A 16,501-nucleotide genomic window follows, 5' to 3' on the forward strand; every position below is an offset into this window, starting at 1 on the left:
AGTCCTTTAAAGACATACAAACATTCATTAATCTAATTTTCAATGTCTTATCATGTGATGGGGTACTTATACACAGCACGTAGTTAAAATGGTGAATACATTATAAATTGACCTCACCGCGCTTAACTCTTGCTGTTTTTCACCCACATTTTGTAAGTATCAACTGTTGTCACTTCTTCTTCTGGAACACATATAAATCTATTGACAACATGTATAATATTGGAATAGGCTTTTTCTTGAGCAATTCCTTAAACAATATTTAATGAAGTCAGATTGTTTTATTTCCAGCCATCTGTAAACTGGGTGTACTGGGGTGGAGAGACAATGCAAGCTGGGAAGCTTCTCTTGACGCTTTAGGGGCCAGGCCTTTGTCCTCCCTGGGGGGAGACAATAACTCATGGGCGAGGCTGGATGGATGAAACCTATTGTGTAGCTGACCTCCATTATTGACTTTTCAGACAAGAAGCCAGAGTAGCATATCAGTTTAATTTCCACTCCCTCGTAGTCACACATTTGCCCACTTTCGTAGCAGACTGAACGAAGACAGGCACATAGAGCTTATTTCTGGATACGGTTACCTTTGGACATTGTGGCTTAACAGAAAATAAAAGAGGGCGTTTTCTGCCTGATTCAGGAAGAACGTCAAAATATTACAAGCAAAAAGCTCTTCTTCCACTTTCCAGAGTTAACAGGCTCACAATGGTTCTAATAACCCAGCGTAGTTCAGGAAAGATCATGTTACATTCCTGTGCGGATCCTATTCCCACTGTGACTGTGCAAAGCTTTCCATAGCAAAGAACTCCGAATAATGGGAATACGATTTAGCTGTACAAGTGCACACTTTTCTTCTCCATGGTAAAAATATGTTTACCTGCGGAGAAACTCTTTCCTCATTCCTCAGCAAATCTGGGGGTAATCCACTCACCTTCCCACTCTAGAAAGGGATTTATGCAAGCCTTTGCCCGGAGTAAAGATCCTTCCAATTTCTAGGAGGAAAGGGGAATGAGAGGAGTCCGTGAATGGTGACAAATTGTACATGTCTGAGGACTTTCGCAAACTTCCAAGATTAACCCTCCTTTGAATGGCCATTTTCCTACTTCTTGGGTTGGATTTACAAGGCCTGAGAACTCTCCGATTGTGACAGGAATTCAGGGGCGGTGGGTGACATTTGAAAGCGGTGGGGCGCAAAGTGATTTGCATACAGCACCGTAGCGAGCGAGCGCAGAGAGCGAGATCGATCCCCAACAGAGGGGTTTGGAGGGGTTACCCCCCCATGAAATTTTTTTCAAAAAAGAAGAAAAATCGTGCATTTTCAAGCAAACTTGAGAAAGCAGGAAGGTTAATAAAGCAATTGTGAAAGTGCAGTTATTACATTAATAGATGGCATAACATAGGTAGCTGCCACTGGTTGCTTAATAGAGTCATATAGTGTGCCCATAAATCAAAACAGTGTGTGGTGCTGATATACAGGACCACAGGGGATTAAGAGAGTCATCTGTAAGAGATTCACTGTCAGTGCCTCTTTCCTCAATTTTGGCTGCAAAATCTTTGACATATTTAGAATAGTATTCATTCATACTCATGAAAGAGCAAACTAGTCTTTTTCAAATGGATTTGGTGTGTCTTTGATTGTTCTAATCAAATTAGCCCTGGGCTTGACTTTATCAGCAGAAATGATGTGCCTCAAGTAATCCGCCTCCTCAACCATGAATTTACATTTGTCCCTGTAAAGTGTCAAGCCAGCTCTCTCCAATCTGTCCTGCACCTATGGAAAGGTGACACTGTGTTCCTCAACAACCTTTCCATAAATAAATATGTGATCCTGGAAGGAGAAGTGAAGTGAGTCACCAAATATTTCAGACATAATCCTCTGAAAGTCACTGGCAACAAATGAAAGGCTAAAACGAAGGAATGTGAGCTGATAAACACTCTTCAAGATGATGAAAGCAGTGAGTGGTTTAAAGTCATCAGGGATCTTGATCTGAAATGGCACTCCTTAAATCTTAATTGGACATGTACCTAACACTCCTCGAGATTAAACACTGTCTCCCATATGTTTGTCATGGGGAAACTGTCCATCTGAATGTTTTGGTTTTGAGATTGGAGATCAACACAGAATCTTAGGCTTGAATCAGCAATCTTTGTTATGACCACCCTGCACAGATGCTTGGAAGCCTCCAATGGCTCAATGACCCCTTCAATTACCATTTCGCTAAGCATGCCTTGCCTTTTTTCATGATAAAACAATTGCACCCATCTGGCTTCGTGCCTGGCCGGCTCAGCAGATTTCCTCAGGAACATCTTATGTACATACCCTGTAAGAGTAGCCAATTTGGATTGGGGCACAAACTTGGCATTGTATAAAATCTCACAGAGATGTGTGTCTTCCACCACTACCACCTGACCAAGCACACAGCATGGATGATGATGCCTAGATCATATTGTAACACACTTTCTGCTCATAGAAGGCCACCAAAATCCATGTACTAATTTGACACACCTTTTGGTCAATGTCCTTCCATTCCCAACTACCAAAGGCCACATTTCCCCAAAAATGTATTCCAGAAATAAGGTTAATATTGATTCTCAGTCCACCATTAAAGTAATGTCCCTGCCATTAATGCAGTAGTCTGACTTGGGCAGTTCCTTCCTCATTATGCCCCAACTCATCCCTCAGACATAGTACCCACTTCTGGCTATTTTCTACATCCTCAACTGAACTCACTCTGCTCTTGCCACCATCTTGCAATCCTGCTCATGCACACAAAAGTCCAATTCCCCTGCCACAGTCCTATATTCTTCACCTATTGCAAAGCAATTCTTTGAGTTTGTGGAATGGTAAATAGTATTGTAATTCAATTAGTATCTGGGCCCTCCTTTGCTCGCAGAATTGGCATGTCTCACTAGCAGTCAACAACTGGCAACACTCTTCTTACCTTAGCCCTGTTCCTGTATGTTTGTTAACTGCTAGAGGTCACTACAGCCAACCGTGTTTTGGAGTTATGAGCTGTTTCTTCAGGGCAAGATCTTAAATTATTGATGCCTTACTTCTTGGTGATGAAAAGCTCAAACAAGACCTCAATCTGCGAGACAGGCCTATGTTATGGCCATCATGGATCCGTGTTTACTCGTAAATAAACAAATATGCACCAGCGATCCAGATATTATAGCAGTTGGGTCACTCTGGGCAATGTTGTGCATCCATCACCATGCAAGGGACTTTTCGGTTCAAAGATTAATACTCTAACTTTTTTTTTACATTTAAAATAAATATATTGAATTAATTTACATCAGTATTTAGCAATAAAATATTTGTACTAATTGTTCTCCATCCCAAATAGCTTTATTTCGACATTAAGATCATAAAAGCATCGAGTTAAACAAATTCCTAAAGTTGATAAACAATACATCAACTGATAAAACATATTCCAACCTACATGTATGAGAGCCCTAGCTTTTCAGCATACAGACACTATTTGCAGTTAGACGGTTCGAGTGTTATCATTAAAATGTCAACAATAAAAGCCAGTTAATACAATTGTACGAATTAAAATCCTAATAAGAGTAAAATATAAAATGAACATGAGATAAAAATATTAAAATGTATAAAAGGAAAACCAGGAGCAGCATCAACCAAAACTTAATATAGGGGACATTGTGCAACACAACACAATTAAGAGAAGAAGGTAAACTACACAAAATATACAAGTAGCCCACTTACAACGTCTCTGCACAATTTAATAACTAGGTAGTCTGTAGAAATTGAATATATTAAAGTGAGAATTCAATAAGGAGTATGAAAAAGGCCCCATAAATTGCATTTTGTACAAATAAAGCCTTAGCCTCTGTGGCTATTTCGGTCTGGCCCAGAAGTGGATCCAGCAATTCCATGAGATAAGAAACCTCGATCTTTGTATCCACAAGCAACCCAGGAACTTGGCAACAGAACATGGCACATGCATACATTGAACGGGAATCTGTCCTCATTATTCTGAGGGCATTATAACTACTTCACATCCCCAGGAGTTTGCAAGGAGGTTTGATTCATTTTTGGTGAAAGCTAGTATATCCCAAGCAAGCAAACAAAATATGTCGTATTGTTTATGTGGACATCTTCGCACACAGGACATAAAACACCCTCAGTTGGGGTCATTTGTGAGTGAATGATTTTAATGGGAGTGTGCTGATCCTGAACTGAAAATAGAGGTTTTTCTATCCAGTGGGAGAGTAATAACATCGCAATAGGATTTGAGAAGGCTGCAACATTTGAAATAAAAAAATCTCCCAGTCAGTGAGGAACTTGCAGTTTCCCTTAGCTCATTCCTGTCACCCAAGACCAATAATGTTTTTTCATCTGTTCTGCTGAAAGAGTGGGAAGGGAAGAGAGACTCCCCCGGAACTCCCTTAGTCCTATGTAAAACAACAATTTCTTAATCTGCTGGAGCCACACAATTTGGTTGTAACAATCAGCGTCGAACACATCTTTCAAAGCAGCAGTGTAACTAGTAACTAATGTCAGCTTACCTTTGAGAGGGAATCTGAATCTGATACTCTCCTCACAAGCACGCTCCGGAGGCCCTCGGGGTTCTCTGTAGCTGAGCACAGGCCTTCCGTTCCCAGATCCGGGGGCTCATAGTTCGGTTTCCGCAATCCACTCCTGGTTTTGAGCCCATCACCCACCTCTTCCTGGCCCAGCCTTGGCACAACAGTCGTCCCCTCTGCAGTCTACTACGCTATCTCGGTATCCTTGTGTGGTGACCGGGGCCCTCTGCTGCTGCCTGTGTGCACGTGGCGACTGGCGAGTCTAGAAGTGCTGTGCAGCAACACCAGGACAACGTCGTCACGGCGCGCGCGTCCAGAATGACCAATCACTGCATGGCTTCACAATGAAGTCACACAGTGATTGGCCATGCAGTGCTGAGCCTGAGCCAGTGTGCCACCAGCCAATCCTGGCGCTGCATGCAGCGCTAGGATTGGCTAGGGGGGCACACTGACTCCTCGCCCTGGTGCCTTCCATACCACGGGGTCCGGCTACAGCAGCACCCCTCCTCCGGTCCCTTCATTCCGTATGAGCATCTCTGGCCAGCGCGCATGCTCGGGCTAGGTGCAGCCCTAAGTTCCTCATGCGCACTGTGCACACCTGTACTGCTGCTGGCCTGCTGACGTCTGCACTCTGCAGACTGTCACTCAGCAGACCAGCCAGCCCCAACCCCTGCGCACTCCCTATTCAATCGGGTGAGCCCGACCCGCAACCCGTATTGAAGCGCTGCACAAAATTAAATTCAATATTCAATTATATTTGTGTATGCTATGCGGTGCGCCCAGGCTTAGTGGGGCTACGCCCCTACGCCCCTATGGACGCACCGCGGCTCCAGGAATTTCAGCATTCGTAAATATGTTTACTCCTTCCAGGCATTCAACTTAAAATTACTTTGTATACTATTAATCTGAGCAAGTTTAAATACATGTTATCCTTTCTGCATAAAAGGCAAACATTGTAGTAGATTGTGGCACATAACACATTTCTTGTGAGAAATTAAAGAAAACAGCTCATTCTGGAATATTTTTCATTTATCAGTTTACAAGTTTGAAATCCACTAATCAAGGTTATAGGTTTTCATATAAACGCTGACCCGTTGTTCGCCTTGTTATCCCATCTGTATGACCATTTCTTAATTTGTCCAGGTGGTTTCCGGTGCTCGGCAAAGGCACTTATAACAGCCAGTCGCATGGCAACACAGTTATTTTATAATTTAATATACATTAAAAATGCCTAATAGCTGCCACCCAAATCTGTAAAAATAGTGCAGGCAGCAATTATTTGTCATTTTTAATACATATTAAAAGTCTGAATCGTCACACTTGTCGGAATGTGATGGTTAGTAGATGTGTTGATACTGTCATTGGCAGAGTTGGCAGGGGTAATGGGAGGTGCAAGATGCAGTGGCTTCCTGATAAGGGACCAGAATTTTTTTTTTCTACTTAAGTACTGTGTATGACTGTGTATAAATTTGCAAGAAGACATTATCAAGAGTTGTGAAAATGTCTGTAAAGAATCCAGGATAAGGTGGACCAAGACTCTGCCCTCAATCATTGTATCCTTTCTCCATAAATAACTGTGGTTTCCCAAACGATTGTTGCAGAAATGTTACCACTCTGAGGAACTGTGGAGGAAATTCAACTGCAGTTCAGGAAGACTCTGCTTAGCAGTGCTTAATATGTTAAGAAAAAAAGCCAGTAGCCCAGAATTTTTAGGAGCCCACCACCAGTGCTGCTTAACTGGGTATTGCTTAGTATAAAGATTGTCTGTTTGTGATTCCATCTGCATGCTTTTCTTCCATTATCCTAAACTCCCTGTCTCTTACCTCATTCTTGCATGTTATTTTTTATCATTGCTTTCTCCTTTTGCTACTTCTGTGCTAGAAATCTGTTTCTCCTTTATTCTCTAGTTTCTGCCTTTCTCCCTTGTACTATGGGTATGTGTCATTGTTAACAATAAGTCCGTGGCCCCAAAAATTAGTGCTGGCACTCACCACCTACAACCACCTGCACAAATTAATCACTGCTTGTTCAGCCTATAATATGCCTGGCAGTCTGCCTTGTCTTCATTTGTAACCTCCCATGAGGACTGGCCCTTTTACTTCTGTTGTTACATGGTAAGTCTTTTTTAGTCTGTAAGTGCTATTTTCTTTAATGAGTTTCTCCTACTGCAGGCATGACATGCTTTCCTGCAACATTCAGCACCATGGGTGCTTTCATTTTCCGAGCAGCCGGGACAATGACGGCTGCTTCTTTGAGATGAAAAAGGTCTAGGATTTACAAGAGTTTGAGCTATTGGCATTATAAATGACAATGCCTTTTATTTATGTGTTAATTTCATGTACATTGCCAATAGCTTAAACTCTCGCAAATGCGAGACCTATTGCATTGTAAATGCTTGTTCACCATTTGTCTTGGCTAATTTCATTAAAATAAGCACATGGCCCAGTTAGAGAGGAGACAGGTTTTCGTACGTTCTCTACTGCTGAATTAGCAGCACAAAGCAATTTACTTAGCACAGTTCATACTCTTTGGAAATATTTTATTTAATTTCCCTTAGTTCGTCAAGTCTTTGCTTTTCATGGTGGTGAACGCTGTCAATTGAGTCATTCTGTGCCATTAAATCGATGCCAAACTGTACTCCTACGTATGTGTTTGTGGAATCCTGATTTTCGGTTTTCAAAATCTAGCCACTTTTGTCGTTTGTCTGCATTACTGACTGAATCATACAATGCCGAGGTGCTGCCGCTTTAAGAGGGGGATTCCCCGCTCACAGACTTTGTCTTGTCATGGTGTCATTCTGCTCGGACGCAGGTACAATGATTCACTGAAGACTGTTCTTTTATCAGTCTTGTGTATTGCTGCCATAATGTGTTCTGACGCTGCGTCAGACTGACGTCATCCGGAAGAGTTGCTCTCAGTTTACATCAGCTCACAGGCAATTTGTGAACCGCACCCCGCTCGGAGTAGGAGCTTTCATAGAGAGCTGAAAGCAAGAGCACAGCACCCTCTGCGGACCCTCCTCATCCAGGTACTTGTCCTTCTTTAACTTACTTATCTACAAACCGGTCGTGTCTCTCATATTACAAAACGACATTCGAGAAAGCTGCGTCCTTACAGCGTGAAGCATTTCAGTGAGTTATGGGAGCCGGAATTGTAACCCTGAATTAAAGCGTATGATGGGGGCAGAGCCTCGGCCGCTCAATGTGATGGCTCACAGCTGCCATGCCAGGAGGCGTGAAACATCCCTTATTTTCATGCCTCTAAGTACAGCCCAGAAGTCACAATCTATAATGCAGAATTGATTTTGGCCAGCAGATCTGCAGCACCACTCACTCTTCATGCCTTACAAACTCGTCTGACAATGCACATAACGGCAAACCTATAACTCAGAACTGTTATACTGTTTGTTTGTAGCTGCCTCTGATATATACCTGTCATGGGAATTTGTATGGCACTGTCAACTCACTGAGTATGTTGTTTTTTCTTTGCTTGAAACCAATAAAATACAGTTAAAAAATATATATATATTGTAGTTGCCTGCAATTTGAGTACTTGGTTAGATGGTAAGTTGTTCTTGTCTGCTTCATAAGCAATAGTAATAACACTAATGGCAGCACTGAAACTTGTTTAAAATCATCAATAGTAAAACAGCTGTATTGTTGAATGTAAAAAATGTTTGCAAGCATAACGTGGCCACATTTAGGTGACAACATATTTTATTGTTTTTCTTTTTAGGACTTGCCTGTCAATGCGCTTGCGCATTGAGCTTGCGAAAATATAGGGGCTTATCCAGAGGTTAACCAAACTGGCGATTTCATCCAGTGCCCGTGAAAAGCAAGCTCAATGCGCAAGCGCATTGACATAAAGCGCGTGCACATCAAAGCCAGCCATCTGCCGCCAGCAGCTTCACTTGAAAGGCATCGCTCCACCCGCTGCTGCATCAAAGGCTTTCGTCTTCTCTTTTCAAGAGCCTGCGCTGTCCTGATGCATTTCTCCTCCCCGTCACCATTTGTCTCTTCAAAGGCTCTGCTCCCCGCCCCCCACCTGCACCACTCTCCTACTCTTCTACTCCCACCTCCCACGGAGCGCATGGCACTACTTACATTTTACTTTGACGGCCGCCAGGCCGTCTCTCGCGTTTTTTTTTCTACGGCCGTCCTTTCCGCCCTCTTATCATCGTAGCGCATGGCACTGCTTACATTTTACTTTGACGGACATGTAGGCACCACAAACACAATTTTATTTGGTTTCCTTCCCGCTTCATGGTCGTCCGCAGCACTTTACACACGAGCAACGCTCACCCACGACCACTGTTTGCTTTACTGTGAAAACAAAGCCTCTCCCTCCCACCCCCACCCTCCCGCAGGAACAATTCCACTTTGATAATGCTCTCTCTGTGTCGTGAATGCCTTGTTAGAGAGAGGCGGGAGGGCTGACTTTAGAAAGCGCATTTCTTAAAGGTGCACAAACTCACAGCCGGTGCACGGAAGCTGCTTCTCGCCTCTCCTTGGCTTATCGCACCTCACTCAAAAATTGCTACAACGCGTCATCAGAGGCCCCACGCATTGCACTGCCACATAACGTTTATGTACACTGGAGCCGTGTTTCATGTTTGAGCGCCGCGCACCAGCAGCGATTGATTTCCAGTGCACTAGGTACTATATACAATAGATTTTAAACTTTCTATGTTCCTCTCCTCCACCCCCGGAGAGCGGGGAAGGCCACGGAACCCTTCTAAACAGTACTCTTCTTTTTCCCTTTTTGCTTTATTTGCCTCTCCTCTGTTCCTGCTTGCTCCCGATTCCTTGCCCAGCTTCTAATTGTTAGCCCTGTCACTGTTTGCTTTCTCTGACCCTCCGCCGCACTTGCTTGATTTCTGTAAACCTAATATGTCCCCTTTTTGGATGACTTTCTCTGACCCTGCTTGTGTCACCTGCCCCTGCTTACCCAGATTCGTTGCCCTGCTCTTGCTTGCTTCCTCCAACACTCTTCTGCCCCTTCTTGCCTTTTCTGACGATCCTTTATCCCTGCTTGCTTTCCGTGCTTTCCCCAGATGCCTTGCCCTGACCCTGATTCTCTGTCCTGTCGTTTGCTTTCTCTGGCCCTCCTCTGTCGTTCCTTGCTTTCGATGACCCTCCTCTGTCTCTTCCTGGTTTCTCTGTCCTGCTTGCTTCACTGTCGCCGTGTGCACGTCCCCCCTTTCCACCCACCCGCACCAGTCCCTTTTGCACTCCCTGTCCCTACTTGGAATCTCTGCCCTTACAGTTCACTAGTTTGTGTTCTTCAATGCCTCAACTTGCTCTCCCGCCTCCGTATGCCTTCCCGTCTTTGCTTGCTCTTTCTTGTCCTTACTTGCTCTCCCTGCCCCCGGACGCCCCCGTCCCTTTCTAATCCCCCTTTCTAGCTCTCCCCTGTCCCTGCTTGCTCATCCCTGCTCTGCCTTCCCTCCCATGTGCAGCTTTCCTGCTCTTTCCCTCTCTGTCCCCCTGCTCCTTCTCCCACTCTCCCTGCTGCACCTGTTGCCCTACTCCCTCCTGCCTGCGGCTGCCTGCTGTAAGTAATCCGGCCTCTGACTATTACTCGACTTCGTCTTTCCCTGGAGAGAGCTGATGCCAGCCGATCGTCCTAATGGTACTCCTTTCATCCCTTTCCGTCTGTGCCTGCCAGTAACAGGGAATCGCTGATAAACAAGGACGCCCTGATGTAGTTGTGCCTAATTTACTGTGGCATGAGTGTGACTTACCCGTGACCTTGCGTACCTGCACTTCCTGTCTCTTTGTCTCGTTTTTTGTATGTTCTTTTTCATCCGTACTTTACCCCTATGCCACTGTTTCCCCTCCATCCTTGTTTTTTTAGGGGACTTGTTTGCATGTTTTGACGTGGCTGCATTTTCGTCACAATAAAATACACTGAACATATTCTTCACAAAAGTTATTTACAATAGTTTAAGCTATTGCTATTATAAATTACAAGAACTTTTATTTAAGTATTAATTATTTAAAAAAATTAAAAGCCATTTGTATTTGTTATATGAATACATGTAAGTCACGTACATACAAAACATGAGGCATTACAAATGCTATAGGTGTCACATTTGAAAAAGTTAAAAGTATTGGCATTGTAAATGACAAAGCTATTAATTTTGCTTTTTTCAAGACCAACACATAAAAAATGTGTCATTTACAAAACCAATAGCTCCAACTTTTCTAATGCGAGACCTATTGCATTTCCAATGCTTGTTCTTTTTGTGGCATATGCTTGCAATAAAACATAAAAATAAACATTTCACCAGTTAGCCAAAGTGAGACCTACAGGCTTTGCCAATCCTCATTTAATTGTTTTTTTTATTGATTTATACCTGATTTAATGAAAGAAGCAACCCTGATCTCAACAACATATTGTTTTCCGATGGAAAGGGTCTGTCTATTTTTTATTGCTAGATTGTCCAAGAATTTTTCAGAGCATGTGTTGTAATCAGCTATTTTAACAGAAGCCATATGATATATAGTAAAATAGTTCCAATTACATAAGATAATTATACTACTTTAGAGCAAAGGACATCTCAAGCTCTTGATTTAATTCAGGAAACCTTTCTGATTAGTAGCAATGTCCTCATTAGCCAAAGTACTGAATTAGGTTATGCATCAGGTAAAGTCTGATACTTCCAGTGTTCAATATTTTTATTGAAAAGGAAATATTATTTTGCAAACAATGTTACCACATCTTCCAGCAAGTAAAGAAAACTTTAAATACAGCCCCAAGCTACACATGGACCTTCCCTGAGGTAGCCAGTGGTAGAGACTACTCTGGCATTTTCTTTGAACTCAATCTTTTGAATGTGGAGGTGGGGAAAGAAAGTAAACAGTACTCTCCCTAGCCCTGTAAACATTCAGTAGTTTCCACAATTTGCTCTTCTCCTAGTACCTCATCTGCAAATAGGAGGCAGCTCAGAGGTTAATGGTGGGACAGCAGTAGTGCTAAATGTTTATTTGCTGTTGCAACTGGTGTGTATCAGCACTCATTTATGAGCACGGGGCTTATTTTTTCATGATCCGATTTTGACCAAGAATTGGAGAGAGAAAGGCAGACACGAGATAAAGAATTAAGAAGGGAAATATGGAAAAAGTGAGACCGGAAAATAACCAGGAATAAGAAAGAACCTTCAAAAGTAAGATAAAGAGACAGGAAGTTCAGGGTGGCTGAAGAAAGGCAGGAATCAGAAACAAGTAAAGGCAGCCATGGTGTTTGGTGACCACACCATTCAAGAGTATATGCAGTGGACTTTGAGAGAAAACTTTGGGCAACCCCCACTTTTGTTTTGTTTTACAAATTAAACTTGATAACAGGTCAAACGTGATATTACTGGGGTATGAGTCACAAGATGTCCTTTGTCACTTTTCCTACCTTTGGTATTTTGCTAAATCAAAGTCCATGCCACTCCCTTAATTGCAGACTGTTGTTCACATCTCACAATACCATTCGCTTATGACCTTTGTATTGGCTCTGTTAATCATTTATAGCAGTGCCTCGCTCACTTGTGTGAAAATGTATGGACAAATGTGTGCTTTGCCCTTACACTCAACTTGCACACTTACTGGGCGTCAGCTGGATGCCACTTCTTTTAAGGACTATATGCATTGCTACCTGTTAGACTTGCCATCCTTAGGTTGCTCTTCTCTCAAACCTTTTTGCCTGATTACCTCCACTTTTTGCTGATTCTTTTTCTTGGTCCTAGGACTCTGAGCACTTTACCACTGCTAACCAGTACTAAAGTGCCTATTCTTTTCCCCTAAACATGGTAAGACTGGTGTATACACAATGGCATATTTTATTTAAATATCAGTCCCTTGTAAAGTGGTATATCATATAACCAGGGCCTGTAATTCAATGCTACCAGTGCGCCTCCAGCACTTATTGTGCCATCCATACAAGTAGACTTTCAAATCGGTCACAGGCCTGCCACTACAGGACCTGATGTGTGAAGTATACTGCAACTTTGACTTGGCATTCAAAACCCTTTGCCAAGCCTGAAACTCCACTTTTATTACACATTAGTCACCCCTACGGTTGGCCCCAAGTAGTCCATAGGGCAGGGTGCTGTGTAGGTAAAAGGTAGGACCTTTAAGTTTTGCATGTCCTGGTAGTGACAAACACCCAAATTCATTGTTCACTACAGTGAGGCCTACTCCCCTCATATGTCAACATTGGTAATTCCTTAATAGACTTTTAAGTTGTAATTCCTGATTAGAATGGGGTGGTTTTTTCATGTTTTATGTCTTTTGAATGGTAATGATAAATCCTCTTTACTAGTAAAGTTGTATTCAACATTATTAATTTCGAAATGTCACTTTTAGAAAGTGGACATTGCTCTGCTCTCACTGCTCTGTGGGCCTGTAGCCTGTCTCCAATACACGCCTGGGGTGGGTGACAGCTTCACATTGTGCATTCCCTCTAGAAAGCCACAAAACCAGGAAGGATAGGTGTGTCTGATGTCCATCTGCATTCTGATGGTTCTTCCTTGCCAGGAAAGGAGGAAGGATCTAAATATTGTACCTGAATAGGCAAAGTCCTGTCCCCACACAAAGGCTGATTATCCCCTACGAACAGTCTGGATTCAGGGCTGGAAAGAAAGGACCGGTGTGCTCTTCAAAGACCCTTCTTTGAAGTCACTACCATTTCAAAGGCACAACTGGGTATAAGTACTGGGTCTTTAAACCAGATACTACTGGACCTGTGAAGAACTCTGCGAGGAGGAAGGACTGCTGTGCTGCTACAAGGACTTCCATTCTGCTAGACTGCTGCCCTGGAAGAACTGCTTTTATGCTCTGCTGTGCTGGCCTGCTGTTTGCTACCCTCTGCCCTGCTGAGGAAAGGGACAGGACCAATATAACTTAAACCCGGAGTGACTTCAAGGGTAAATTGGCTTGCCCAATGATCTGAAATCTCAGGGACATCAAAGACTTCCTGCAATCCTGCAACAGCACCTGTACTTTGCCATCAGTGAATACCTGCCCTGTCAAGTTGTATCAATCCAGGTTATCTGTGCTGCAATTCTCAACGCCAATGCATCTCCACCATTGCGCTGATCAGAACTGGTGCATTTCACCAGACGCTGCCGCATTGCCTTTCTGCTGGGCTGCTCGACATTAAAGCTTCCCAGTTTCCCAGCGCGTATGGCTCGATGATGAGGTATTGCCACCTTCAGGGCTGCTTGACAACAAAGCTTTCCCCAAGTGCGCAGCTCGATCACAAAGCCTCATGTATGATTTCTACGAATCTATGTCGATGATGCATCGCCTCTCTGCTCCTCTCCTCTCGAGTCAATTCAGCCCCCTCCAAGAGTACTATTGTCAGCAGCCAAATGCTGGTTTCTGTATCGGACCTGTGCTCCATCGCGGTCAGCCTGAATGTTTGGATTTGCCTGGTCAAGTGCGACCAGATGTCCCCGGTTGGCGCTTTATGACTCTAAGCACAATATTTTTTATTTATTCTTTAAAAGTGTATAACTCTGGTTCTGCCTATTGGATTGTCGTTTGGTCCAGTTTATTCATAAAATTATTGTCTTTTTTTCTATTCTGGTGTGGAGTCTTTTTATGGTGTTTTCATTGTGTTACTGTGTGCGTGCTGCACAAATACTTTACTCTTTGCCTCTTTAGATACGCCTGACTGCTCTATGCCAAGCTACCAGAGGGTGAGCACAGGTTATCTTTTAGTGTGTATTTAGCTTACCCTGACTAGGATTGTGAATCCTACTTGGGCAGGGTGCATATATCTGCCTAATAGAGACCCAGCATCTAACACTAACTTAATTTTTACAGCTCACTGAATTGCTGAGTCTCATATCATAGTCAGGAAGAGCAAATAGTTTATTCATCGTTCCTTTTCCTGCTTGTACATTTAAGGAGGGATTATTTCGCTCTTTGAGATTTTTTAAGCACAGCTTCCTGTTGGTGAGACATCCATCCAAGCTCCCTGTAGGGAGGCTATAGACATCAGTAACCTTCAATAAAGAAGGTCGTATTGTGCATTGAACCTCATTGCACAGAAACTACTTTATCTCATGTTTAGTACCTCTTCATCATGCAAGGCTGAGTACTGTAGAATCTCCAGGTTAGCGATTTGCGTCCAATTTTCCATGTGCAAATATTACCTCAAGCTTCATCGCAGAGATTATAGTTTAGTTTCAAAGTCTATGAATGCCTTCTGGGATCTTCAAAGTCCACCACCCTTAGCTCTTAGCCTCCTATTCAAAATTGTTATGGTCAAGTTCTAGATTTCTGTTTCAGCTCCTGTTACCCTAGTTCCCAGAATAGGCCATGTTACAATGCATGTGTTTAGAACGCATGCTATTACAACGACCGCGTTGTTACGCCACATACCTTTACAACGCAAATCATTACATCGACTTGCTGTAGAGGGGTCCTGGATTTTGGAATAGTGTAATTTCCTATTCCAACTCCAGTCTGTGAAACAGTAGGGAAGGGTGTTGGATTTAAAATCCAAAAAATTCTGCCCCCTACAGCAAGTCGTTGTAATGACTTGCTGTGTTATGGTATGCAATGTAGCAGCGCAGTCGTTGTAATGTCCGCTTTGTAATGGCATCCAGTGTATCAACATCGTTGTAAACTGTATTTACCAGTTCCCAGAATGTTTTTATTTTTTTACAGAGTTTTATGTAGGGTGAACTTGACCTGAAGGCATCGGGTATCAAAGCGCTTTACATAGCACCAGTTGCGTTACATAAGGACACATTCATTTTTGTTAGGCACAGGGAGATTAAGTGATTTGCCCAGAATCACAGGATGTTCAGCGTCATTGCCGAGACTCGAACGCGGTTCCCCAGATTCGAGGTTGGCCGCCCTAGCCGTTAGGCCAACTCCTCTTCACCTTTACCTCTGAAACGCAGTGCAAGGTCTACAGACAGAGCTTCTTATGGGACTGCTCATATTAACACCTGCCAGATGATTGGTTTGAGAAAATGGTGGCACGTGGCAAATGAAGGTGACCTCCCCACGCTGTCGTGAGAGAAATTGGTGATAGTTTTTAAGATACAGCACTTTCATGAAGATACTGATGGACTTACATGTCCAAGAAAAAGCTTGCAAGGAAAAGCTGTCTGATTGCATGTTTTTGATGAATGCCATTAGGCAGCCATTATGTTTGGCTTGTGCCTATACTATAATCTGGTGCCTTCTCAGGACTTTATGCTCCCTAAAAACGAGGTGTAGTGTCTTCTACGGCACTTTATCCTTTTTCAGCCAATTTATCTTGTGCCAAAAAACCCCAAGCTTGTTTCTCTAAGTTGCTCACACTGATGAACTGCTTCACTTATTTCCCATTACGTCTGAGACTGAACTAAAAAGGAGCAACGTCTAATCATATCTGTTTTCTTTAAGCAGTAAAGTAGCAACAAATCCCTCAGTCCCAGCAGATCCATTCCCTCCTCCTCCAGAGCACACAGCCGATCTGCTCGATAATTACTGCACAATTCCCCGTAATACTGCTGACCCCTGTATTCTAGGGCATACGCCTTCCATTATCCACAAACATAATTTCCCTACATTTTCCACTAATACAGTAACTACTACTTCTCTGTTTTGCTTACTTTACAAATGCAGATAAACATCAGATGATACTGCTGACGTGATTATTGCCGTTAATCCTGATCTCCTCTGGCTTGGTTGTGAAACTCAAGGCTATGGTTTTATCTTCCACCTGAATCAGCTGTATTTCACATACATAGCGATCAAATCCATTGAACAATGGATAAAATATATCTCCACTCCTCGCCCTCACGCCAAGAACAATATATTTGTGGTTTATTTCCATCTGTATTGTGAAAATCCAAATGATCCTTCTACCTCTATATTCTCTTTCATTTTATGAAATGAGCATATTCAATGTTACTTAAATCCCAAGCACATTAAAGGTTTGCCCCATATTTCACTATTCCCAAACA

The 16,501-nt window shown here is 42.9% G+C and overlaps 1 protein-coding gene across 3 annotated transcripts in view; it reads left to right on the forward strand.

Annotated features, from left to right (window-relative positions):
- The first annotated feature begins 7,452 nt into the window (after window positions 1-7,452).
- The window catches only part of LOC147668350 (E3 ubiquitin-protein ligase RNF14-like), a 144,119-nt gene continuing 135,070 nt past the window's right edge, over window positions 7,453-16,501 (forward strand). For 2 of the 3 annotated variants that reach the window (XM_086948577.1, XM_086948578.1), the window contains exon 1: window positions 7,468-7,570. The gene's annotated coding sequence lies outside the window, so the exon portion shown is untranslated. Of the gene's footprint in view, window positions 7,571-16,501 lie in introns of all 3 variants that reach the window. The other variant, XM_086948576.1, reaches the window with a different exon arrangement.

Source organism: Lissotriton vulgaris, unplaced genomic scaffold (assembly GCF_964263255.1).
Source record: "Lissotriton vulgaris unplaced genomic scaffold, aLisVul1.2 SCAFFOLD_2240, whole genome shotgun sequence".
NCBI lineage: Eukaryota > Metazoa > Chordata > Amphibia > Caudata > Salamandridae > Lissotriton > Lissotriton vulgaris.